Source organism: Saccopteryx bilineata, chromosome 4, assembly GCF_036850765.1.
Source record: "Saccopteryx bilineata isolate mSacBil1 chromosome 4, mSacBil1_pri_phased_curated, whole genome shotgun sequence".
NCBI classification, from domain to species: domain Eukaryota; kingdom Metazoa; phylum Chordata; class Mammalia; order Chiroptera; family Emballonuridae; genus Saccopteryx; species Saccopteryx bilineata.
This window is the reverse complement of record NC_089493.1, coordinates 164576370-164603810: the sequence shown is the minus strand read 5'-3', so window position 1 is coordinate 164603810 and position 27441 is coordinate 164576370. Positions and strand designations below refer to the sequence as shown.

General features: G+C 43.6%; 1 protein-coding gene and 1 long non-coding RNA gene across 8 annotated transcripts in view; one reads left to right on the top strand and one right to left on the bottom strand.

Moving 5' to 3' along the window:
• Positions 1 to 892: 892 nt before the first annotated feature.
• Positions 893 to 15276, bottom strand: LOC136333453 (uncharacterized). Of its 2 annotated transcripts, none has more exons than XR_010731036.1 (3): positions 15096 to 15276; positions 14287 to 14354; positions 893 to 1388 (listed from the first exon to the last, which is right to left on the bottom strand). It is a non-coding gene; the product is annotated as an uncharacterized lncRNA (long non-coding RNA). The 2 variants fall into 2 exon arrangements; XR_010731035.1 differs by lacking the exon at positions 893 to 1388 and adding an exon at positions 10752 to 10966.
• Positions 15277 to 15373: 97 nt separating this feature from the next.
• Positions 15374 to 27441, top strand: part of SIL1 (SIL1 nucleotide exchange factor) — a 276662-nt gene continuing 264594 nt past the window's right edge. For 2 of the 6 annotated variants that reach the window (XM_066272611.1, XM_066272614.1), the window contains exon 1: positions 15374 to 15530. The gene's annotated coding sequence lies outside the window, so the exon portion shown is untranslated. The remainder of the gene's footprint in view (positions 15531 to 27441) is intronic. The other 4 variants (XM_066272612.1, XM_066272610.1, XM_066272615.1 and 1 more) reach the window with 3 other exon arrangements.

Genomic DNA, 27441 nt, shown 5'->3' with positions numbered 1-27441 from the left:
ATAATGCAAATGACACACAAGTCCTCATGCAAATGAGCATCCTGTCTTTAGAATCAACTGCTACACGTATTCACTAATTTGTCTGTGGAACAAGCAGTAGCAGTAAATCTTTTGAGGGCTTAGAGGCACATTACTTTTGTGGAGATGTGTGTATACTGGGGAGGCAGGGAAGTGGAAAAGGTTCTCTCAAGGAGGAGTCAGTGTGGTGCTGTAAGCCTGCACCTTAGTATGAAGCTTAATACAGTATGTAGCTTAATATGAAATTATTCTACTGCGATATTCCAAAGGCTGGCCTTTTGGAATTGGTGGAGAGTGGGAAGGGGGCAACAAAATGCAAATCATTATACCCTTCAAATTTTTGGCTACCTCATATTTTCTGTCCCACCCATCTCACACTATCCAAACCTTGGTTTACCAGAGTAGAGAGTAGGAAGTCAGAAATCCCTGGCTCCGGGTGCTCATTGTGAGGATCATAAAAGAGCCTGTGATAAAGCTCTTTAAAACCATATCTGAAGGAGGATAAGAGGATGATGGGGAGTTCTGCATTTCCTAATCTCATGAGAAGAATTTAGCCGAAATTCAGCTAGACTTATTAGAAAAGATGGTTGGTTACCAGAAGCCTGGGGGCTTTCTTAGAAATATAGCTGCTTAATTTTAATGCCAGTGACACAGTATCTGATAAAATTGGAAGCTTATTGGAAAACTGAAAGGAAAAAATGTCAACTGTGATTTTTTTTTTCATTATAAAAACCTTTCTTGCCCTTGGTATGAAAGGAAATTTTCCGTTACACAGACTCTTCTGCAAAGATTATAAAAATACTGGACAAATGAAATAAAAGAGTCTCTAGCATATATATTTCGATTTTTATTTATTCATTTTTAGAGGAGGAGAGAGAGAAAGAGAGAGAGAAGGGGGGAGGAGCAGGAAACATCAACTCCCATATGTGCCTTGACCAGGCAAGCCCAGGGTTTCAAACCAGTGACCTCAGTGTTCCAGGTCGACACTTTATCCACTGCGCCACCAAAGGTCAGGCAGCATATATATTTTTAACATAACTCGAAAAATATTTTTCTCTGACACTTTGTTTTGTAATCAGATGTGGGTTTAAATTCCCACCTTCTAGGTATGCAAACTTGAGCTACTTATTCAACTCTTCTTTCTCTCTCTTTTTTTTAAGATTTTGTTTATTAATTTTAGAGAGAGGAGAGAGAAAGAGAGAAGGAGGGAAGAGCAGGAAGCATCAACTCTTAGTAGTTGTTTCTGTATGTGCCGTTAGGAAGCACATACAGGTTTCAATCTGGTGATCTCAGCATTCCAGGTCGACGCTTTAGCCACTGTGTCAACACAGGTCAGGCTTTTCAACTTTTCTGAGGATCAGTTTTCTCATCTGTAAAATAGGAATAATAGTAGAATCCTTATGAGGTTGCTGTAAGGGTTAAATGAGATAATGCATGTACTTTGCACAGTGCCTGACTCTTAGTAAGCATTCAGTAAATGTAGATATTTGCAGTGGTCATTAATGGATTTGCTGCCTAGACCCTCCATCTGATAACCATGCCCCATTGCCTTCTGGTGAGCCATCATTCTCTCCTCAGTCCATGTGGTTCTAATGAAACTGACTCTACCCTCAGCACCAGGAGTAGAACATGTGACTTAAGTTTAAACCAATCAGACCATTTCATCTTCCAGGCCATATTGATTGACTCAAAAATGGGGACATTCATAGAGTTTCCATATGATCCAACGATACCACTCTTAGGTATAGTTCCAAGGGACTTGAAAACAGGTGTTTAAATAAAAACTTGTATACGAATGTTTATAGAAGTATTATTCATAATAGTGAAAATGGAAATAGCCCAAATGTCCATCATCTGATGAATGGATAAAAAAAATGCTGGTATAGCCATACAATGGTAATATTATTCAGCCATAAAAAGGAAATAATGACTCATGCTACCACTGAAAACATTACGCTAAATGAAGGAAGACAAACACAAAAGGCTGTGTATTATATGATTCCATTTATATGAATTATCCAAAATAGGCAAATCTATAGAAACAGAAAGTATGTTGGTGGTTGCTAAAAATTAGAAGTAGGAGGAATGGGGAGTAACTGCTAATGGGTATGGGGTTTCTCTTTGAGATGATAAAAATGTTTTGGAATTAGATAGTGGCGATAATTATAAGACATTTTGAATATACTAAAACCCAAAGAATGAATTTTACAGCATGGGAATTAAAACTAAACTTAAAAAATGGTCACATGACTCAAGTAGGTCAATGAGACCCAATAAGACTCAACTCAGTCTTTGGAGCCATGAGGAGAGAAAACTAGTTTCTTTCTTGTACCACTCCAACTTGAGAGAATATAGGGTTTTAAGCTGCTGATGTATCTTGCTTTGTGTAGAGACTGAGATGGAATCATTTAGCTCAGCTGAAGCAGACCCAGGACATGAAGTGGTATCAAGCCCTGGTTACACATTGTAGCAATAATGACTAGTCATCTGTTTATCTGAGACTTTCCTGGTTTTAGCACTGAAATGCCTGTGTCCCATTTCGATCACCCTAGTTAGAGCTCTAAACCTACCTCTGCTTAAAACTCAGCACTCTACCTGTAGACTATCCAATTATGAGTCAATAAATTTCCCTGTTTTTTTTTGTTTTGTTTTTTCCCGAAGCTGGAAACGGGGAGAAACAGTCAGACAGACTCCCGCATGCGCCCGACCAGGATCCACCCGGCATGCCCACCAGGGGAGATGCTCTGCCCACCAGGGGGCGGTGCTCTGCCCCTCCGGGGGGTCGCTCTGTTGCAACCAGAGCCACTCTAGCGCCTGGGGCAGAGGCCAAGGAGCCATTCCCAGCGCCTGGGCTATCTTTGCTCCAATGGAGCCTTGGCTGTGGGAGGGGAAGAGAGAGACAGAGAGGAAGGAGAGGGGGAGGGGTGGAGAAATAGATGGGCGCTTCTCCTGTGTGCCCTGGCCAGGAATCGGACCCGGGATTTCTGAACACCAGGCCGATGCTCTACCACTGAGCAAACCGGCCAGGGCCTCCCTGTTGTTTTAGCATTTGTCATGAGTTGGCTTTTTCAGAGGCTGGCACTGAGACAGACTTTAGGGCTCAAGGAAATAACACCTATGAAATGAAGGAGACAGAAGCAGAATATTGGACAGAGAAAGAAGTCTAAAATGTTATGTAGGTGCGTGGCCAACCCAACAGAGAGCTATGGAACCGGTGTTGTCCTTACCCACATTGAGCCCAAAATGGCTGGGCCATTATATAGTGTTCTTTTCACTGACAAACTTCTAGTCTCAGCCTAAATGTTTCTTTCTTGAGGAGTCCTTTCCTAAAGCATTCAGTGATGTTAAGTGCCATGGCACCTGAGGTATGTGTAGCAATTTAATTATTAATTTTTTGTTTTATGTTTGTCTTACTTACAGTCCATTAGTTTCATGAAGAAAGGGGCTGTTGTGGTTAGCTATTGTAAGGTAACAAACTGCCCAAACCTTAGTGGCTTAAAACAGAGTTTGGCAAAGTAGGACCCATGTGTAGGTTTGGCTCACAGTCTGTTTTGCTTATTAATACTACTTTTACTTATTGATTGATTTTAGAGAAAGACGACAGGGGCTGGGAGAAAGAGAGGAACATTGATTTGTTCTTCCACTTATCCATGCATCCATTGGTTGATTCTTGTATGTGCCTTGACTGGGGATTGAACCTGCAACCTTGGTATATTCAGATGATGCTCTAACCAACTGAACTACCTGGCCAGGGCCACAGCCTGTTTTTGTATAACTGGAAATATAAGATTTTTAAAAAAATTTTTTTGCATTTTTCCGAAGCTAGAAACGGGGAGGCAGTCAGACAGACTCCCGCATGTGCCCGACCGGGATCCACCCGGCATGCCCACCAAGGGGCAATGCTCTGCCCCTCTGGGGCGTCACTCTGTTGCATCCAGAGCCATTCTAGCGCCTGAGGCAGAGGCCAAGGAGCCATCCCCAGCGCCCAGGCTATCTTTGCTCCAATGGAGCCTTGGCTGCAGGAGGGGAAGAGAGAGACAGAGAGGAAGGAGAGGGGGAAGGGGTGGAGAAGCAGATGGGCGCTTCTCCTGTGTGCCCTGGCCAGGAATCCAACCCGGGACTCCTGCACACCGGGCCGATGCTCTACCACTGAGCCAACTGGCCAGGGCCATTTTTTCTTCATTTTTAAGAGGTTATTTTAAAAAATGATGAACTGGTACACCTGAAAGATATATAATTTTATTAATCCATGTCACCCCAGTACATTCAATTTATACTGAAAAGAAAGTTCAAGCAAGAACAATATGTGACATGTCCCACAAAACCTATACTATTTACCATCTGGCCCTTCATAGAAAATGTTTGCCAACCCACTGATTAAAACAACAACTATTTTGCTACATCTCATAATTTTGTGCATCAGGCTTTTAGAAAGGATTTGGCTGAATGACCCTTTTGCTCTATGTGATATTGACTAGGACCTCTCAATGGCACCAGATGAAGGCTGAGTCCAAGAAGGCTTCATAATGTCTGGTACCTTGGCAAGATGGCTGAAAGACTGGGCTCACCTGGGCCCCTCTTCCTTTCTATGCTACCTCTTCCTAAGAGTGTTTGAACTGCCTGACCAGGTGGTGCACAGTGGATAGAGCATTAGACTAAGATGCAGATGACCCAGGTTCAAACTCCGAGGTCATAGGCTTGAGTGCAGGCTAACCAGCTTGAGTGTGGGGTGTTGGCTTGAGTGTGGGATTATAGATATGACTCCATGGTCACTGGCTTGAGCCCAAAGGTCGCTGGCTTGAGCTCAAGGTTGCTGGCTTGAACAATGGGTCATTTGCTCTGCTGCAGCCCATGGTCAAGGCACATATGAGAAAGCAATTGATAAACTAAAGAGTCGCAACAAAGAATTGATGCTTTTCATCTCTCTCCCTTCCTGTCTGTCCCTATCTATCCCTTTCTCTCTCTCTCTCTCTCTCTCTCTGTCACAAAAAAGAAAAGATCAAAATGGAAATTCTTGAAGACTAGTCTTATAACTGAACAGCCTCACTTCCTCAGTGTTCTATGAGTTAAAACAGTCACAGGCCAGCCTAGATTCAAAGGGGGGGGAATATACCCTACCTCTTAATGACAAAAAATTGAGGCTATCTTTAATCTACTTGAAGACTAAGTCACTCACTCATCATTACATCCCCAGCTCTTAACACAGCACCTGGAATATGAACTCAATACATTTGTTAACTAATGGACACACTCTGGTAGGTAGAATGTGAAAATATTGGATTTGGAGCTAACGGTCTACTTGCACCCTTAGGAGCACTTCATTCTACATGTTCCATTTTGGAACTACTATGGGCCCAGCACTGTGGTGCATCTCTCAGAGTATTTGAACTTCAGTTTCCTTTTTTGTTAATGAGGGGCAATAAAACCTGCATTCCACAGGGTTTCTGTGAGAATTAAATGGTATGATGAGTGTGAGAAAGCGTTATAAACTGTAAAGTTCTGCTTAACATCAGGTGGTTATTATTGTCATTGTTCCCCTGGGTGGGGTGTGGGCAAGGCCAAAGCCTCTGGATTCCTGCTGTGGAGAAGGACCCCTCAACTTCACTGCACTCTCCAACTCTTACCCCTGTCAGTTCCTGAGGAACAGACATTAGGAGAATGAAGCAGGGTTCCTATGGCTATGCGACCCAGTTTTAGCCAGGGAAGATTTATTTCCCCACAGTGGTTCTAATGATGGTTCAATGGGTCTCATAATTCCATAATGATGTTGGTGTCAATGCCTCCCACCTGGGGTGTCTCTGCAGAGTCTGTGGGGTGTTGTGAACCGTTAATGGCAAAAAGCCATTATAGATTCGAGGCTTGGCAGGGGGCTAAGTTCTCCCCCCTCCATCTCCATATTTGGCTTTGATGCTGAGTATTTGCACCCACTCCACTTCCTTCCTTGGGTTGCAGGAAGCAATATACACGCCCTTCCTCTGACTCTTTGTTTCAGATGTTTGTAAATTTCACTAATGTATCCTGTTTTTGCCTTGGGAGAGTTCCTGTCTTAGCCTTTGATGTGCAACTTTGTATCAGGGTCCTTGATTTGCATAAGTCTATATAATAAAGCGAACTGGGGCTGTGAGGCACTCAGATACTGCCAGGCAGTTTGAAGAGTCCTCCCGGTCCCATCAGTTTTGTTTTGACAAGTGTGTTTCCTCAATTCCGCACCGTTATTTGGAGCCGTGCTGGTCCGCGGCAGTGGGGAAATGGGTAGCCACACTAGCTAAACAATTAAGAATGATTAAGTAGAATGTGACCAGTCCCTTGTCACCTCAGCTTGCCTATTGTGTGCTCCAAGAAAGAAGTAATAAAGATGCTGCTGAGAAAAACTACATTGAATTTGTCATCCCACCCAGACCAAAGAATGCAGTTTTCCTTTCCCTGGAAGAGCCTCCCTGAAACCCCCTGTACCAGGGACACTTCATACCTTTCATTTCCTGTGCATCCCACGTTTGCCTGGAAGGAGGGTTTGCTTGCTTGAGTAATAGCTTTTTTCAACCTTTCAATAAGTGTTCCTATACAGCCTGGGCATGATGTATAATGTGTGTGTGGTGTATGTGGTTCTAGCAGTAGGACAATTACTTAGAATGTTAAGTAGGGACATAAATTTCTTTGGGTATTATAAGTATGTGCATTTGTATGTGATTTAATTTTGCCCAGCCTCTAGCACAATGTATGCCAATAGGCATAGAAAAGAATAGTACTAGTAGCTAAGAACTATACAGCACTTATTGTGCTAGGCGCTGGGTTGAATGCTTTATACCTATCGTGTCATTTAATCTGCATTTTATAGATAAGAAAATAACCCTCTAATGTTGGTTAGGGTTAAACAACTGCTTAGTAGTGAGGGGCAGTCAGGAACTGAACCTAGGTCTGTCTAATTCCAAAGCCTGTTCTTAAACTGCTCCCCAATCCAGGATCTCTGCTGATAGTGACATTGGATTTGATGATCTAATGTTCTGAGATATGCCACTTGGCAAGCTTCATTCTCCACATTTGATTTCCCAAAGCTTTGTTGCTTGAGAATCTTTATTAAGGACAGTGTCAGAGGAGAGAACAGTTTTCCCTTTATTGGCTTGCTGACCCAGGACTGTGCTGGCATGGTCAGTCACTGTACCCACCATGCCCAGGATTCCCTTGTCACAGACACCATCCCTTCTGCAGCCCCCCACTTGGAGAAGTAGCCCTGACCTTTGTGTAGGAGCAGGCACAGATTGGACCAGGGTGAGGGTTCAGGGAGAGGGCCCACGTAGACCGTCCTATAACAGCCCTGCGGTGGCTTGGTTCTTAGGGCTCTTCAGGTGTGTGCATGGGGGTGGAGATTGCAATGAACTATTCAAGTGAACCTGGCTCACTCCAAACGTAGTGTATAGACGTAAACTGTGTCAGCCAGTCAGACATGTTGGTGGGATGCAGGCAACAAGAGTGAGAGAACAAGAGGTCCAGGAAGAGGAGAGATGAGAGATGAGAGATGAGAGGAGTAGTCTGTCTTCAGACCAGTCATCTGGATTCCAGCTCCAGTCCCTGCTTGTATGTCTTAACATCAGGTCTGTACAAACTTGAACTGCTCTGTATGATGAAGGGGTGAGGAGTTTCAAAGCTTGATGAAAAATTCCAGGAAAAGGAGATATGAACTGGCCAACCAGGTGCTGTGCAAGAGAAAGAAATGATAAGAAATGATCCACAGCAGTGATATAGGTGAGACAGAGACTTGGAAAGAACTGCTCAAGTAAGCTTTCAAGTCATCTGCTGTGGGATGTATGCTTTTAACATTCTCCTTCATCACTGTTACGATACCCTCAGTAAATCTGGCATTTCACACTGATGTTTTTTCAGGTATGGGTTTTTGATGGGAAAATGGAGCAGGGTGAGGGGACAGCTGACATCTAGGTTATATTCCATCTGTCCCAAGTCTGGTTTTCTTGGGATCTCTGATTGTTTTGGTTTTTTTTTGTATTGTTCTGAAGCTGGAAATGGGGAGAGACAGTCAGACAGATTCCCGCATGCGCCCGACCGGGATCCACCCGGCACGCCCACCAGGGGCGATGCTCTGCCCACCAGGGGGCGATGCTCTGCCCCTCCGGGGCGTCGCTCTGCCGTGACCAGAGCCACTCTAGTGCCTGGGGCAGAGGCCAAGGAGCCATCCCCTGCGCCCGGGCCATCTTTGCTCCAATGGAGCCTTGGCTGCGGGAGGGGAAGAGAGAGACAGAGAGGAAGGAGGGCGGGGGGTGGAGAAGCAAATGGGCGCTTCTCCTATGTGCCCTGGCCGGGAATCGAACCCGGGTCCCCTGCACGCCAGGCTGACGCTCTACCGCTGAGCCAACCGGCCAGGGCCTCTGATTGGTTTTTAAGGCTACTCTATATGTTTCACTAGACATGCCTAATTGCATAATTGTGTAAGTAATATACACAATTGAGTGTAAGTAATAATTGTGTGTGGCAATATACATATCACTATATGGTAGTGTTCATGTAGGTGGATGCAGAATGTTTCATCTACATGTGTAAATATGTCTGTGTACTGGGCATATGAATCTGGATGTGTAAGTTGTGTGCAAGAATATGGGTATTTCTGCCACGGTGTCAGCCTTATGGCCAACTATACTTCCCAGAGATGGCTGTCATAATATACCACATCTCATGTGTTATTTTTACAATATGACACTGAGACTCGTCCTATCAAGAGGTGGGCTCCTAAATATGACCACACTTTGTGACTCCATCAACCAAGAGAGTAGGACAGAATAACGTTATGTGATTTCTGAAGCTAGAACATAAAAATACCATGCACTTTTACATATTGTTCTCTAGGGATACTCATTCTTGGAAACCAGCCACAAAGTGGTGAGGAGGCCAAGCAGCTAGTAGAAGAGGCACACTGCACCAGATGAGGTCTCAACCAACAACCAGCAGCAACTGTGAGCCATGTGGGAGCATCTCACCTTAGCTGAGTCACCCAGCTGTTGACACATGAAGCAGAGTTAATTCTTCCTAGCTAAGGCCTGATTAAATTGCTAAATAAATGGTTTTGTTTGGGAATACTTTGTTATATGGCAGTGGATAACCAGAACAGACAGGGCTGTCGCTGTGTCTGTCCTGTGTGTGTATTCCTGGGACTCGGTGCCTTCACAGGTACCTGCAGGTCGTGTATTTGTGTCAGATGTCTGTGTACATGAGTAGGTGTGCAGTCAAAGGTGTGTCTGGAAACAGAATCATGATTCTTGGGAGATTGCTTTGGCCTTAGTGGAAGCTGTTTGGTGAGAACTCTTTGAAATCTTGTTTGTATTATACGTTTCTTCCTTTGAATGTTTTTCCTCTGAACTAGAGAGGCCTGTTTAGCTGAAAGCAAATGCAGCTTGAGTTTACTTTTTCTGGTCAAAGCTTCCTGGAGCTGCCAAGGCCTTCTAGCAGGCAGGAGACTGCCATTTGGAGGTCTCAAGCCTTTAACAGGGGCTAGAAATGCTGTTTTAAAAATTGTTTCCTTTTCTGCAACTGAGGCCTTCAGAAATGATCCAGAAATAGAGCAAAGCACAGTCACTGGGATCTGTGAGGTCTCTTAGGATGGAGGGACATAATTTTATTTTAAAGAGAAAAGGAGGCCCTGGCCGGTTGGCTCAGTGGTAGAGCGTCGGCCTGGCGTGCAGAAGTCCCGGGTTCGATTCCCGGTCAGGGCACACAGGAGAAGCGCCCATCTGCTTCTCCACCGCTCCCCCTCTCCTTCCTCTCTGTCTCTCTCTTCCCCTCCCGCAGCCAAGGCTCCATTGGAGCAAAGATGACCCGGGCGCTGGGGATGGCTCCTTGGCCTCTGCCCCAGGCGCTAGAGCGGCTCTGGTCGCAACAGAGCAACGCCCCGGAGGGGCAGAGCGTTGCCCCTGGTGGGCGTGCCGGGTGGATCCCGGTCGGGCGCATGCAGGAGTCTGTCTGATTGTCTCTTCCCGTTTCCAGCTTCAGAAAAAAATACAAAAAAAAAAAAAAAAAAAAAAAAAAAAAAAAGAGAGAGAGAGAGAAAGGGAGAGGGGTGGAAAGAAGAGTGTAAAAAGCATCAACTTGTAGTTGTTTCACTTTAGTTGTGCATTGATTGCTTCTCATATGTACCTTTCCTTGACCCACGGGCTCAAGCCAAACCAGTGACCCCTTGTTCAAGCCAGAAACCTTGGGTTTCAAGCCAGTAACCTTGGGATCTTGTTGATAATTCTGCATTCAAGCCAGCAACCCCATGCTCAAGCAGGCAACGTCAGGGTTTTAAACCAGGGACCTCAGTATCCTGGGTTGACACTCTATCCACTGTACTACCCCTGGTTAGGTGAGACATAGAATTCTTGATGGACACAGAGGAAGCTTCCAATATAGGCTCATGTGTGCCTAGGTTTCAGGGTAGAGATAATTCAGTCTGTCTCTGCACTGCCTTGGCTGCTGCAACCTGCTCCATCTGAGTGCAGCCCAGGAAGTGGAGGACTCTGGTTCAGAGTCGGTTCCTCTTGGTCTCTTCTGCAGTGCCCCCCAGCTTTCTGCTTCTTCCATTTTGGCAGCTTGGCTTAGCTTTTCTGGGAACACTGAGAGCTCTGGCTTCACACTTCTGTCCTGCACTGCCTCTCAGGACCTCTAAAGCACTGTTGTCCATTAGAGCTTTCTACGATGACGGGAATGTTCTAAAATACGCACCATCCAATATGGTAGACATTAGTCATATGTGGCTATTAAGCACTTTATTTATTTATTTATTTATTTATTTATTTTTCTGAAGTTGGAAACGGGGAGGCAGTCAGACAGATTCCTGCATGTGCCTGACCAGGATCCACCCGGCATGCCCACCAGGGGGTGATGCTCTGCCCATCTGGGGTGTTGTTCTGTTGCAATCAGAGTCATCCTCAGCGCCCGGGCCAACTTTGCTCCAATGGAGCCTCGGCTGTGGGAGGGGAAGAGAGAGACAGAGAGGAAGGAGAGGGGTAGGGGTGGAGAAGCAGATGGGCACTTCTCCTGTGTGCCCTGGGCAGGAATCGAACTGGGAGTCCTGCACGCCAGGCCGACGCTCTACCACTGAACCAACCGGCCAGGACTGCTATTGAGCACTTTAAATGTGGATAGTGTGACTAAAAAACTAAGTTTTAAATTTTCAAAATTTTAATTAATTTAAATCAGAGTACTACATGTGGCTATTGGCTGCTATACTGAAGAGTTCAGAGAGAAGAGTTTTGTTTTACCTGTAAAATGGGGATATAATCATCTGTCTCACAGGGCTGTCTGGAGCAAACAAGATGATGAATGCGAAAGAGTTTTACTCTCATAAGGGAGACAGCAATGTGAATTGAGTGAGTTTATTCTTGGAGTTCTTTGCTAATATTTCTGTTTTATGGCCCCTGCAGGGCCATTTTTAATTTTTTTTTTTTTTTAAGCAAGAGAGACACAGACAGGAAGGGAGAGAGATGAGAAACATAAACTCGTAGTTGGGTCACTGTAGTTGTTCACTGATTGCTTCTCATACATGCCTTGACCTGGGGGCTCCAGCCAGTGGTGGGATTCAAATAAGTTAACAACCAGTTCTCTGCCCTAATGATTGTTTTAAGTATAAACAAACGATATACCAAAAGGTAATATATATATATATATATATATATATATATATATTTTTTTTTTTTTTTTTTTTTTTTTTTTTTGTATTTTTCTGAAGCTGGAAACGGGGAGAGACAGTCAGACAGACTCCCGCATGCGCCCGACCGGGATCCACCCAGCACGCCCACCAGGGGCGACGCTCTGCCCACCTGGGGGCGATGCTCTGCCCCTCCGGGGCGTTGCTCTGCCGCGACCAGAGCCACTCTAGCACCTGGGGCAGAGGCCAAGGAGCCATCCCTAGCGCCCGGGCCATCTTTGCTCCAGTGGAGCCTTGGCTGCGGGAGGGGAAGAGAGAGACAGAGAGGAAGGAGGGGGTGAGGGTGGAGAAGCAAATCGGCGCTTCTCCTATGTGCCCTGGCCGGGAATCGAACCCGGGTCCCCTGCACGCCAGGCCGACGCTCTACCGCTGAGCCAACCGGCCAGGGCCCCAAAAGGTAATATATTATTTCATGTGTTTAATACTTAAATAAGAATAAAAGAGGTACATAAAACTAGATTATAAGAAAGTTTTAAAATATTAATGAAAAAATATTAAATAATATCTGACAAAAAACAGTAAAATTGTTATTTAAGATATTTCCATATTGCTTCTTGATTGGTGTCCTCACTTGCAATTATTTTCACCTATGGATGGAATGAACATTACTATGGGCGCTTAGAATATACTGTTACACTGATGAACATTAAAAAAGAGTAAGAAATGTAAATTTGTGATTTTCACATTGAGCAGCTGCCCAGGTGCCCACCTTAGAGAGAACCCTGATTATAAGTGCCATTTTAACACCAGTTCACTGAACTCAACAAAAAAGTAGGTATCGGTTCTGCTGAACCAGTGTGAATTGGCTAAATCCCACCACTGGTTCCAGTCACGCTGATGACCCCTTGCTCAAGCCTTGACCTTAGGCTTCAAGCCAGTGACCATTGGGCTCAAAGCAGCGACCATTGGATCATGTCAATGATCCCATGCTCAAGCCAGTGACCTGGTGCTCAAGTTGGTGAGCCTACACTGAAGCTGGCAACCTCAGGGCTTCGAACCTGGGACCTGAGCATACCAAGTTGATGCTCTATCTACCGTGCCACCACCAGTCAGGTTTGCTGGGCTGTTTTGAGTTGATTTGTTTACATTTGTGTCTTTCATCAGACCCTGAGCTCTTTGAGGGTATGAACCTGGTAAGACTGTTTCATACCTGAATCCCCAGTGTCACTGGCTGGCATGTGACTAAGTACTCATGTTTGAGTAAACAAAATGTCTGGAGTCCAGAAGGTATTCCTGGCAGCATGATATAAATGTATGGTGAAAGCTGGTGGGGAACAGAGGAGTAGGAGCAGAAAGGAGAAGGCAGGACAGTAGGGTGGTGAGATAGAGAGCTGGGGATCCTGCTCCCCACACTCTACATACTGGGCCTACCCAGAGAGAGCAGAGAGCCAATTCCTAGTGACAGGAATGTTTCCACACAACTGGGTATCAGACATGTGGGAGATTAGTTAAGAAAGGCTGATCAGAGGAGAAATGACCTATTCAACACATCTTGCTTGTTGATGAAGGCCAGCTTTGATAATATAAATCTCTGCCTAGCCAGGTGCTGTGGTTTCCTTTAATTGATGGTGGCCAGGTTGAAGGTGATTTCTTAGGTTCTCTATCCTTCCAAGCTTTTTCTGTTCTGTGAGTGGAAGAGGGAACTTGGGAGATTTCCAACAGGGCTGAAAGAGAGAACTGGTTGTTGTTTCCTTATTTAAAAAGTAAATTTAAACTTATTTCTGCTCAATCCAAGAGTAACACAGGGAAACAAAGAGAAAAGACTACCATGACCCTACTCACCCACCCACTCTGATCTTCAGATTTTAAATTCCCCGCTTTCACAGTAGTCTTCCTTGCTTGGGGGCCAGGAAAGTAGAGGCTGTCTGCTTAGACTCAGCCCTACACCCTGGTTCCAGCAGCTCAGGAGGCTTGAGCAGAGTTAGTTTCCCTGGGAAGTTCTCAATCAGAGCTTTTCAAGCTTTGGAGACTGGGAACACATGTTTAAGCTGGTTATATCTGCCCAAGAAAGAAGGAAGTCAGGTCTGTGAGTGCTGGCAGCTCTGTGTCTAGCTCTTCGCTTGGACCACATATTTATTCATTCTAAGATTTGAGTTTATTCTATTTTTAAGCATCTTACTCTCGTAGTACTTTGTAACTTTTGTCAGGCTTGATTGTAATTTACACATCCAGTCTGTAATTTATCATTGATGTAATAAATATTTGTTGAACATTTATTATCTGTCCTTATGGTACTAGGCAATGACTCAAGCTAGAATTAGCATTTTTTTTTTTTTTTTTGCGAGAGAGAGAGGCAGGGAGAGAGAGACAGAAACATGGAGCTGCTGCTGTATGTGCCCTGACTGGGGAACTGAACTGGTAACCTTCGTGCTCTCACATGACACTAACCAAGTGAGCTATTCACTATAGCTTTTTTCTATCTTTTTTTTTTTTTTCCTGTCAAGCTAGAATTATCCCTGGGCCCAGCTATGCTTGCTGGTCTCCTTAATGTTCCATAGGAAAAGTGAGCTGTTCTCCATCTTTCCCAACCAGTCCAAGTAAGTGTCCTATCTAGACCTTCCTGATAAACTGGCACTTACCCGCCCAGGGACTTGTTCTTCATCCCCAAGATACTAATCAAGGTTTGTTAGTGGCTGCAATTTCCCACCTGGTTTAAGTAAACATAATCAAGAAAGTAATTAGTAGAAGCTCACATAACACATAGAAAAGGGAAAGGAACTCCAGGGTTATTTGCTGCTCTTGGGGAATACCTGTCTGGGGGCAGTCACAGCTTGTTTGGATGATCTTTTTCTCCACTCCAGAATGACCAGGTATCACCATCTGTACTCTGAAGGCCTGAGGGAGCCCACCATTTTATTGGTCAAGTGAGGCGAGGGGAAGGCCTAATAGAGTAGTATAAGTGAAGAGAATAGGGCTTGTGGAGGTACCCAAATCTGGCTTGAATTTCCAGTTCTAGCATTCTCTGTCTGACTTTGTATAAATACTTTTAACCTCTTTGAGCCTCAGCTTCCCCACCTATAAAAAGTGGGTGAAAATCCTGGGTGGGCTTAGCAAGTTATATAAGTAAATACAATGTATATGCAAGCAGCTGGCACCTATAAAATAACAGCTATTCCATGGTAGAGTGGATTAGAAGTGCAGGTGACTTTTTTTTTTTTTTTTAATATTTGGGTCAGGGAACATACAGGAGCAGCTTGATGTTCCTGGCTCTCCCTCTCAAAAAAATTTGGTTGTTGTCAAAAATTCACACAATACACAAGTATATAAAGTAGGTGACTTGCAGGTGGCCTATTCTGCATGACTTTTCAAAGAATTATTTCTTGTTTGAGATTCTCAGCTTTATACCAAACCAAGACACAACAATTTGACTTATTTTTACTTTACATACCCTCAAGTTTCTTTCTGAGGATCCTTCCCCTATAAGGAAATCGGGCTGTTCGACAATCTGAACAACTTCGAAGTTCCATTTTGGTCTAGCAAACTGGGCCCGCGGGAATCTTTTCTAGATACTTCTCAGCCCCGAGGAGGGATCCAGGGAAAAAAGGACCCGGAGGTTTGAGAAGGTAGACGCTAGGGGGCGGAACCTAGCAGAAACAGGAAGAGGAGGGGCTAACGATTCCTAGTGCTGCAAGAGCAGTGAGGCCACCGCCTGCTGTTCTGGAAGGCGGCAATTGGGTGAGGCGACGAGCGACGTAATAGCCGCGGGTTCACAGGTTCAGACTGTCGCTGTCGCATCTGCGCATCGGAAGCTGATTGCCGCTCCTGCCGCCTGGAATTGTGGGGGTTGTGCCTAATCCTCCGGCTGCCAGGCGGAAAGCCGAAGGTAGGGGCGGTGAGGGCTGCCTGTCCTTGGCGCTGGGTGGCGGGCCTCAGTGTCCCGGCCTCCTCCCGCCAGCGGCCCCGGCGCCTTCCCAGCACTGGTCTGGGGTTCCCACACACAATACCCCCCAGTGTCTCCAAAGCCGGACATACAAGTGGGCCCTGCGCTCCTCAGTAGTGTCCGCAGACCTGGCCTCTCAGCTCAATCGCTGCCTTCCCTACCTTTCCTACTCAGGAATACGTAACGTCTTCTCGTAACCCTTCCTTATTGTCAGGAGATGAGGCAGTGGGGGTCTGAGACTGGCTTTGTCTCCGCATCTGTTTTAGTTTCCCTGCCTGGTTCCGTCTCCCGACCTCAGTTTGTGCATCTGGCTAACGGCTCCAGTGTTGCCACGGGTTCATGGCTGAGACCTGTGTTGTCTCTTCACCATATGTAATTACTCCTCCCCATTGTATTTTCCCTCTTATCTTATGTTTCTCTTTGTTTTGGTAGAGGAAGACTTACGTTTAAAGTAGAGTGTACAGACTTTGATGTATCTCAAATCACCTTAGAGGTTGTGCATATCATCAGCTGGGGATTTCGGATAAGGTGGAGCTTGGACACCAGAAGTCCCCTCTGGGTGGTCCTGAAGTTCTCGCTTTGAGATTCTTTGCTTCATAAGACAGGAGAACATTAGTTGATATATGAGTCCCTGTAATGTGGCTTCAGGTGGGAAAGACCAGGAGTCAGGAAATGCCCAACACCTGAGAGGCCAGTGGGGCTTCCTTTGTACTGTAGGAGATCAGTTTTCTAATAAATATTTTTCAATGCTTGGCTTCAGTCAAGCTCTGCTGGCTTTCTGACATCGTACAAAACTGCTTTGGGGTTTAGGGGGATTTCACTATATTAACCCAGACAAAGTAGGCAGGAGGAGAATGAATCCTCCCAAGTTTGCTAAGAAGAAACTGATGTGTTTATAAACACTAACAGTGTTTGTTTTGACAGTGTAAAAGATATTTTGTATCTGTGTACTCTTTTGGCTCTCCCCTTACCCAAGCTTTTTCCTTTTTTGATAAAAATATAGCCAAATTTGGGGATTCGGTAGGATTTTGCTGGGAGTCAGGGCATTAGGATATCAGGGTTGATGTTTGTATGACATGGATCAAGATTGGTCTGTGATTTCAGTTGAGAACATGGCTCTTAGGTTTTTAAAGAAGGTGTAGCCACATCAGATTTATTTTAACCATTCTGGTATTTAGTGAATTTAATCTGCTAACACATTTGTTGTTCTGATGCAATTTGCTACAGAAAAGACTTGTCCCATTTTACAGAGATGATGGGAATAGGAAATATGTTGGTAGCAATGAGGTAGCCCAGAAATGGAAAGTTGCCTTGTATTCTGATTGCTGCTATTTCCCTTTTCCTGCCGTCTTTGAAGTCCAGCTATTACTTATCTGCAGAGGCTTTGAGCCCTAGTGTGTTTCATGGGCACCAAAAAATTAAGTGAAACTGAGAAGTAAGAAATGGGTTTTAAAATGAATATCCCAGAACTTAATCCTTCAGTAAGTGGTGTTCTGTGAAGTGGTATGTGTAGGTGTGAGTGGTAGGGATTGAGGGTGGGATCACTTACGTGATAATGGCCATTGTCTAAGCATTTTTTTTTTTTTTTGTATTTTTCTGAAGCTGGAAACGGGGAGGCAGTCAGACAGACTCCCGCGTGCGCCCGACCGGGATCCACCCGGCACGCCCACCAGGGGGCGACGCTCTGCCCATCCTGGGCGTCGCTCTGTCGCGACCAGAGCCACTCTAGCGCCTGGGGCAGAGGTCAAGGAGCCATCCCCAGCGCCCGGGTCATCTTTTGCTCCAATGGAGAAGAGAGAGACAGAGAGGAAGGAGAGGGGGAGGGGTGGAGAAGCAGATGGGTGCCTCTCCTGTGTGCCCTGGCCGGAATCAAACCCGGGACTTCCGCACGCCAGGCCGACGCTCTACCACCGAACCAACCGGCCAGGGCCTAAGCATTTTTGAAAATTCACCTCTGAAATTGTCTCCAGAGACGTTAATACCTGACACCATACTGTATTTTTAAAAAAGAGTTCATTAGAGAGAGAGGAAGGGGGAGAGAGAGAGAGAAACATGGATCTGTTCCTGTATGTGTTCCTGACAGGATCAAACAGGCAACTTTGTGTATGAGAACGAGGCTTTAACTAACTGCGTTATCTGGCCAGAGTACCATACAGTTTTTTAATTATAATTTTATTATTTTCATCCTAAATGGTGTGGTTAAGAAACCTTGTCACTTGACTTATCTACAGATGAGTGAAGAGTTCTTTCAAAGTGAGCATAATGCTTTTTTGGAGTGTAGTAAATGTGAGTTTTGATTCAGAGTCTATCATTTATTAGTCATATGACCTTGGACAAGTGATTTTACCTCTTAGCCTGTTTTTCACTGCATAAAAATGGGAATAATACTTTGAAGAGTGGTTAAGTGAGATAATAAACATGAAAGCTTTTGTAACATAGGAATGCAATAACTGTTTTCACCATCAAAGAATGAAGATTTGTGCCTGACCAGGCGGTGGCCCAGTGGATAGAGCAAAGGACTGGGATGCAGAAGACCCAGGTTCGAGACCCTGAGGTCGCCAGCTTGAGCCTGGGTTCATCTGGTTTGAGCAAGGCTCCCAGCTTGGACCCAAGGTTGCTGGCTCGAGCAAGGGGTCACTCACTCTGCTGTAGCCCCCTGGTCAAGGCACATATGAGAAAGCAATCAATGAACAACTAAGGTGTTGCAATGAAAAACTGGTGATTGATGCTTCTCATCTCTCTCCGTTCCTGTCTGTCCCTATCTATCCCTCTCTCTGACTCTCTCTCTGTCCTGTTAAAAAAAAAAAAAAGAAAAAAAAAAGAATGAAGATTTGCTATTGATGACAGTATTAAAAAATAATCTTTAAAGGCAAGTTGTATCTTTTTAGATAGATAGTGCCTTCCAATTTTCTTTTCATTATGTTTGTGGATTCATGCTCTGTCGTCTTGACTCTCCCCCCCCTTCATTATTTTCTATCTTTTCCTAAGTGAAGCTTTGCTGTAGGGGCTATCTGCCAGTGTCTAGGAGTAAGCCTCTTTTCAGGAGAGCTAATCTGAACGTTTTTATAGTGTGTGTATTCCTGGGGATTTTTCTCTGGGGCTTCAGATGGTGCTTAGATCACGCTGTGTAGCACAGGCTTCTTTAACTTCTGGATTTTGTATCAATTTAGAGACCTGTCCTTGTGAAGCTAATCTTTTTCTTTCTGAGCGAGGATGCATACTTTAATAAACTTCTTGGAGTGGCTTTAAGCTGGAAGCTGTAGTCTTCTACACAATAGAGCTTCTTATTTTAATTATATGTGGTCTAAAGGGAATATCCTGCCCTTTTTTTTTGTATTTTTCTGAAGCTGGAAACGGGGAGAGACAGACAGACTCCTGCATGCGCCCGACCGGGATCCACCCGGCACGCCCACCAGGGGCGACACTCTGCCGCGACCAGAGCCACTTTAGCGCCTGGGGCAGAGGCCAAGGAGCCATCTTTGCTCCAATGGAGCCTTGGCTGCGGGAGGGGAAGAGAGAGACAGAGAGGAAGGAGGGGGGGTGTGGAGAAGCAAATGGGCGCTTCTCCTATGTGCCCTGGCCGGGAATCGAACCCGTGTCCCCCGCATGCCAGGCCGACGCTCTACCGCTGAGCCAACCGGTCAGGGCCTATCCTGCCCTTTTATTCATTTACTTCACCAAGGGTTTCACTACTGAGTAGGGAAGGCGAATAGCCTGTTGCTATTAAGGCGAGGCTTTGGGTAACTTCTGATTCCTAACATCAACAAACAGCTGAGTTTGTCTTTGGGCAAAAACCTCAAAGATTTAAGCTGCTCAGGACACATGTGAAAAATCTCCCAGAATTTTCCTGGCTTGTTAAGAGATTGCATCTGGTGTTTTCACTGGTGCAATTTTCTACCTTGGAGACAGTGAGATTCCAGTAGCAATAGTAGTGTTTTCAGGTTTTCTGAGGCAGCTTAGTGACAAGGGTATGGTTGTGATGGTTTGTCATGTCTGCCCTCATTTTCCCTCTCTCCTTTTTCTTCTGCTTTTGCTTTTTAAAAATTATTTATTTATTTAAGAGAGAAAGCTGGAAAGGAAAGGGGTGGGGAGAGGAGAGAGATGAGAAGCATCAACTCATAGTTGCTTTACTTTAGTTCATTGATTGCTTTCCATATGTGTCATGACAGGGGCTCAAGCTGAGCCAGTGACCCCATGCTCAGACCAATGACCTTGCACTCAAGTCAGCGACGTTCTCAAGCCGGCAACCCTGCAATCAAGCCCTTGAGCTGGTGACCTTGGGGTTTTGAACCAGGGCCCTTTGCGCCTTGGGCTGACACTCAATCCATGGTGCCACCGCTGGTCAGGCTGCTTTTGCTTTTATTAGCATTTTTATGCTGAATTTACTCCCAGGCTATATGTTTTTTGTTTCTTCTGGGATATCCTTTTCTTCTGTGCAAACTCCTCTTCTGGTGTAGGACTAGTAAGCCTTTTTTCAGTAAGGATCATCTTATTGTGGCAGGGAGAGCCCATATATGGGTTAATACATCCATGAGCTCTTTTAAGTTCTGTGCCCCATCTTAAGAGCTTTGTTCACCTGGATGTGCTCAGTGACCAGAGAACCTGCATTTAAACCCTTAAGTTCAGTATTACGTTCTGCATTTTTAAGCATGTGCAGCAAAAATTTAGCACTCTTTTTGGGCCACTGACCTTGTGTCTAGCTGCACTGTTTGGCCTGGGTATACCTACCAACTCTACCATTATAATGATGGAATGGAACACATTGCTTCTGTAAAATGACATCTCAGATACATGATGGCTTTTCAGATATGCATACCCTTGATGGCCTTGTTTTCATTCTCTTAATAGTGCCCTTGGCTTTGGTGTTTGAGACATTGAGAAGTATCTTAGTAAGTTATGGGCTGTTATAACAATACCACAGACTGGGTAGCTTTAAGTAACAAACATTTCTCAAAATTCTGGAGGCTGGCATGTCAGGTTCTTGATGCAGGCTGTCCTCTTGGTTCACAAGGGCTGCCTTCTTGCTCTATCCTCACATGCCTCAGATAGTAGTGTGAGCCTGGTCTGGTCTTCTCTCTATAAGGGTACTTGGGGTTCCACCCATGTGGTCTGCTCTAACCCTAATCACCTCCCAAAGGCCCACCTCCAAATACTATCACATTGCAAATTAGGACTCCAACATATGTATTTGGGGGGTGGACACAAACATTCAGTTCATAACAAGAAGGAAGTGGCATAGTCAATTCATGAGGAACATTCTTTGCTGATGCCTTGGTGGAGGTTAGGAGCAGAGAGTTCTGAGCCTATGGCATATTTCAGTCTTGGCTCAGGAATGCTGTTGAAGTGCTGTAAATCCTTCATGACAACCATATTTCTTGGAGTCACCTCATTTGTGAAATGTGAATGCCTGTGTTGATCTCTCCCAATGAGGAAGGTGAGCAGCCAGCCTAGTTTGTGCAGGACTGGGGGATTTCTCAGATAAAAGGGCTTCAGTGTGCCCATACCAGGAAAGTCTGGGACAAACCAAGTGTTGTAGACTGCAGATGGCAAAAAGCCTTTGTAAATTTGAGGTTTAGTAAAAGGCTAAGTTCTCCCCCCCCCACCTGCATATTGACTATGATGCTGAATATTTGCACCCACTTCACTTGCTTGCTTAAGTTGCTGGAAGCAATTTACATGCCCTTCTTCTCACTCTTTGTTCAGGTGTTGGTTGATTTTGCTTATGCATGGTGGAGGCATTCCTAGTTATGCCTTGGGAGAGTTCCTGTTTTTGCCTCAGATGTGTAACTTTGTATCAAGGACTTTTTTTTTTTTTTTTTTTTTATAATTTTATTTTTTTAATGGGGTGACATCAATAAATCAGGATACATATATTCAAAGATAACAAGTCCAGGTTATCTTGTCGTTCAATTATGTTGCATACCCACCACCCAAAGTCAGATTGTCCTCCGTCACCCTCTATCTTGTTCTCTCTGTGCCCCTCCCCCGCCCCCTTTCCCTCCCCCATTCCCCCCCCCCCCCCCCCCCCCCCCCCCCCCGTAACCACCACACTCTTATCAATGTCTCTTAGTTTCACTATTATGTCCCACCTACGTATGGAATAATACAGTTCCTGTTTTTTTCTGATTTACTTATTTCGCTTCCTATCATGTTATCAAGATCCCACCATTTTGCTGTAATGTTCCGATGTCATCATTTCTTATGGCTGAGTAGTATTCCATAGTGTATATGTGCCACATCTTCTTTATCCAGTCATCTATTGATGGGCTTTTTGGTTGTTTCCATGTCCTGGCCACTGTGAACAATGCTGCAATAAACATGGGGCTGCATGTGTCTTTACGTATCAATGTTTCTGAGTTTTGGGGATATATACCCAGTAGAGGAATTGCTGGGTCATAAGGTAGTTCTATTTTCAGTTTTTTAAGGAACCACCATACTTTCTTCCATAATGGTTGTACTACTTTACATTCCCACCAACAGTGTATGAGGGTTCCTTTTTCTCCACAGCCTCTCCAACATTTGCTATTACCTGACTTGCTAATAACAGCTAATCGAACAGGTGTGAGGTGGTATCTCATTGCCGTTTTGATTTGCATTTCTCTAATAGCTAAAGAAGATGAGCATCTTTTCATATATCTGTTGGCCATTTGCATTTCTTCCTGGGAGAAGTGTCTATTCATATCCTCTTCCCATTTTTTTATTGGATTGTTTGTTTGTTTGTTGTTGAGTTTTATGAGTTCTTTGTATATTTTGGATATTAAGCCCTTATCTGAGCTGTTGTTTGAAAATATCATTTCCCATTTAGTTGGCTTTCTGTTTATTTTGTTATCAGTTTCTCTTGCTGAGCAAAAACTTCTTAGTCTGATGTAGTCCCATTCATTAATTTTTGCCTTCACTTCTCTTGCCATTGGAGTCAAATTCATAAAATGCTCTTTAAAACCCAGGTCCATGAGTTGAGTACCTATGTCTTCTTCTATGTACTTAATTGTTTCAGGTCTTATGTTTAGATCTTTGATCCATTTTGAGTTAACTTTTGTACAGGGGGAGAGACTGTAGTCCAGTTTCATTCTTTTGCATGTGGCTTTCCAGTTTTCCCAGCACCATTTATTGAAGAGGCTTTCTTTTCTCCATTGTGTGTTGTTGGCCCCTTTATCAAAAATTATTTGACTATATATATGTGGTTTTATTTCTGGACTTTCTATTCTGTTCCATTGGTCTGAGTGTCTATTTTTCTGCCAATACCATGCTGTTTTGATTGTCGTGGCCCTATAATAGAGTTTGAAGTCAGGTATTGTTATGCCCCCAGCTCCATTCTTTTTCTTTAGGATTGCTTTGGCTATTCGGGGTTTTTTATAGTTCCATATAAATCTGATGATTTTTTGCTCTATTTCTTTAAAAAATGTCATTGGAATTTTGATGGGAATTGCATTAAATTTGTATATTGCTTTGGGTAATATAGCCATCTTGATTATATTTATTCTTCCTAGCCAAAAACAAGGTATATTCTTCCATCTCATTATATCTTTTTCGATTTCCCTTAACAATGGTTTATAGTTTTCATTATATAAGTCCTTTACATTCTTTGTTATGTTTATTCCTAAGTATTTTATTTTTTTTTGTTGCAATCGTGAAGGGGATTATTCTTTTGAGTTCGTTCTCAATTGTTTCATTGTTGGCATATAGAAAGGCTATTGACTTCTGTATGTTAATTTTGTATCCTGCAACCTTACTGTATTGGCTTATTGTTTCTAGTAGTCTTTTTGTGGATTCTTTGGGGTTTTCGATGTATAGGATCATATCATCTGCAAAAAGTGATACCTTTACTTCTTCTTTTCCGATATGGATGCCTTTTATTTCTTTGTCTTGTCTGATTGCTCTGGCTAGAACCTCTAGTACCACATTAAATAAGAGTGGAGAGAGTGGACAACCCTGTCTTGTTCCTGATTTAAGGGGGAAAGCCTTCAGTTTAGTGCCATTTAATATGATGTTAGCTGATGGTTTATCATATATGGCCTTTATCATGTTGAGATATTTTCCTTCTATACCCATTTTGTTGAGAGTCTTAAACATAAAATTGTGTTGTATTTTATCGAAAGCCTTTTCTGCATCTATTGATAAGATCATGTGGTTTTTGTTCTTTGTTTTGTTGATATGGTGTATTACATTAACCGTTTTACGTATGTTGAACCATCCTTGAGATTCTGGGATGAATCCCACTTGATCATGATGTATTATTTTTTTAATATGTTGTTGTATTCGATTTGCTAGTATTTTGTTTAGTATTTTAGCATCTGTATTCATTAGAGATACTGGTCTGTAGTTTTCTTTTTTTGTGCCATCCTTGCCTGGTTTTGGGATGAGGGTTATGTTGGCCTCATAAAATGTGTTTGGAAGTATTGCTTCTTCTTCAATTTTTTGGAAGACTTTGAGTAGAATAGGAACCAAGTCTTCTTTGAATGTTTGATAAAATTCGCTGGTATAGCCGTCAGGGCCTGGACTTTTATTTTTGGGGAGGTTTTTAATGGTTTTTTCTATTTCTTCTCTACTGATAGGTCTGTTTAGGCTTTCTGCTTCTTCTTGACTCAGTCTAGGAAGGTTGTATTTTTCTAGGAATTTATCCATTTCTTCTAGGTTGTTGAATTTAGTGGCATAAAGTTTTTCATAGTATTCTACAATAATTCTTTGTATATCTACGGTGTCCGTGGTGATTTCTCCTCTTTCATTTTGGATTTTGTTTATATGAGTTCTTTCTCTTTTTTCCTTGGTAAGTCTTGCCAAGGGTTTGTCAATTTTGTTGATCTTTTCAAAGAACCAGCTCCTTGTTCTATTAATTTTTTCTATAGTTTTTCTGTTCTCTAATTCATTTATTTCTGCTCTGATTTTTATTATCTCCTTTCTTCGGCTGGTTTTGGGTTGTCTTTGTTCTTCTTTTTCTAGTTCCTTAAGGTGAGAAGTTAAGTGGTTCACTTGGGCTCTCTCTTGTTTGTTCATATATGCCTGAAGCGATATGAACTTCCCTCTTATCACTGCTTTTGCTGCATCCCATAGATTCTGATATGTCGTATTATCATTTTCATTAGTCTGTATATATCTTTTGATCTCTGCACTTATTTCTTCTTTGACCCATTCATTTTTTAACAGTATGTTGTTTAGTTTCCACATTTTTGTGGGATTTTTTTCCTCTTTTTTGCAGTTGAATTCTAGTTTCAAGGCTTTATGATCAGAAAATATGCTTGGTACAACTTCAATTTTTCTGAATTTGCTGATGTTGTTTTTGTGGCCCACCATATGGTCAATTCTTGAGAATGATCCATGTACACTGGAGAAAAATGTATACTCAGTCACTTTGGGATGAAATGTCCTGTAGATGTCTATCATATCCAGGTGCTCTAGTGTTTTGTTTAAGGCCACTATGTCTTTGTTGATTCTCTGTTTGGATGACCGATCTAGAGCCGACAGCGGTGTATTGAGGTCTCCAAGTATGATTGTATTTTTGTCAGTTTTTGTTTTAAGATCAATAAGTAGCTGTCTTATATATTTTGGTGCTCCTTGGTTTGGTGCATATATATTAAGAATTGTTATGTCTTCTTGATTCAGTGTCCCCTTAGCCATTATGAAATGGCCATTTTTGTCTCTGAGTACTTTTCCTGTCTTGTAGTCAGCATTATCCGATATGAGTATTGCTACACCTGCTTTTTTTTGGATGTTATTTGCTTGGAGTATTGTTTTCCAGCCTTTCACTTTGAATTTGTTTTTATCCTTGTTACTTAGATGAGTTTCCTGTAGGCAGCATACAGTTGGATTTTCTTTTTTAATCCATTCTGCTACTCTGTGCCTTTTTATTGGTGAGTTTAATCCGTTTACATTTAGTGTAATTATTGATACTTGTGAGTTCCCTATTGCCATTTTATATCTTGCTTTCTGTTAGTTTTGTGTCTTGTTTGATCCTTCTCTTTCGTTTTTCTATCTTTTGTTTTTATTTGGTTGTATTCCATACATCGTATCAAGGACTTTTTTGTTTTGCATATGGCTATATAATAAAGCAAACTGGGGCTATAGGGCACTCGGATATTGCCATCAGCATTCAAGAGGCTTCTGGATTCCATCCTTTTTTCTCAATGAGTCTTTTCTTAATTCTGCACTGTTCTACCTCAAGACCCAGAATTACGAGCTGCGCTGTTCCGCAGCAAACCAGTGTAGGTAATCCTACCCATGACTATTATGCAAATTACTAACAGTCCTTATGGAAACTGGGTTGGCCCTTGGGACATCAAATGTTTCTTAACCTTTTGTTCATTATCTCTTTTTGAGACTTTTCTTACCCCCCTCCCCATCCAACTGAATTTTAATACCACAGATATACTGTATGTATCTGTTTATGTACTGTGGCCTGTTGGAGGGCCACAAACTTGTAATATCTTAAGATTTTTCTTTCCCAACAATCAATTTTCACCCCTCTCCCCATGGGAGTGATATTGCCCTCACTGAGAATGCATGTCTTATATTCTCTCTCTAATACAATCATCAGGCTTGTTTTCAATGCCTCACACACCAAACTAATAAAAACAGTAGAGTTTTATCTCATCCAATTCGCACATCAACCTTGTTGGATAGTTGGTATTATCCCCATTTTACAGATGAAGACACTGAGGCTCAGTGAGGTTAAGTGATTTAAGTTTGCTGTAGCCAGGCTTTAAACCCAGTTCTGACTTCAAAGCTCTTTCTGTTGTCCTGTGCTACTAACGCCTACCCCCAGTAAGCCCTCTCTCCCCACACCAGGATTCTGCACTAATCAACAGGGCCTTGACCATTTAACTTATTTTCTCAAGGCCCTACTAGGTGCTAGGCACAGTGGAAGATGCTGGGGACACTAATGTGAAAAAGTTCTTGCTGTTGAAGAGCTCACTATTTTTCCAGGATGGGAATGCCGTAGGGCTAGTGCGCTTGTTACCCTTTCCTGTTTGGGCCTCTAGTGAGATGGTGGGCTGTAGCTAAGCCATGCCTGGTTGTATGGAAAGATTTGAGCTAGTTGGCTTTTAGGAGGGTCAAAACTGTGAATGTGTCCTTACTGCAGGGTGGGGCAAAAGTAGGTTTACCATTGTTCATACGGAAAATAATACAATAATTAGTAATAATCCAAGTATAAACTCTGTTTCAGGTACTCACAACTGTAAGCCTACTTTGCGCCACCCTATACAGTATATCCATTTTCCAACCAGCTGAGCTGTTTCCAGTTGCTGAGCATGTTGCATATAGGGTATAAACCAGGGGTAGTCAACCTTTTTATACCTACTGCCCACGTTTGTATCTCTGTTAGTAGTAAAATTTTCTAACCATCCACCGGTTCCACAGAAATGGTGACTTATAAAGTAGGGAAGTAACTTTACTTTATAAAATTTATAAAGCAGAGTTACAGCAAGTTAAAGCATATAATAATAATTACTTACCAAGTACTTTATGTCGGATTTTCGCTACGTTTGGCAGAATAAATCTTTTTTTTTTTTTTTCTGAAGCTGGAAACGGGGAGAGACAGTCAGACAGACTCCCGCATGCGCCCGACCGACCGGGATCCACCCGGCACGCCCACCAGGGGTGATGCTCTGCCCACCAGGGGGCGATGCTCTGCCCCTCCGGGGCAACGCTCTGCCGCGACCAGAGCCACTCTAGCGCCTGGGGCAGAGGCCAAGGAGCCATCCCCAGCGCCCGGGCCATCTTTGCTCCAATGGAGCCTTGGCTGCGGGAGGGGATGAGAGAGACAGAGAGGAAGGAGCGGGTGGGGGTGGAGAAGCAAATGGGCGCTTCTCCTATGTGCCCTGGCCGGGAATCGAACCCGGATCCCCCGCACGCTAGGCCG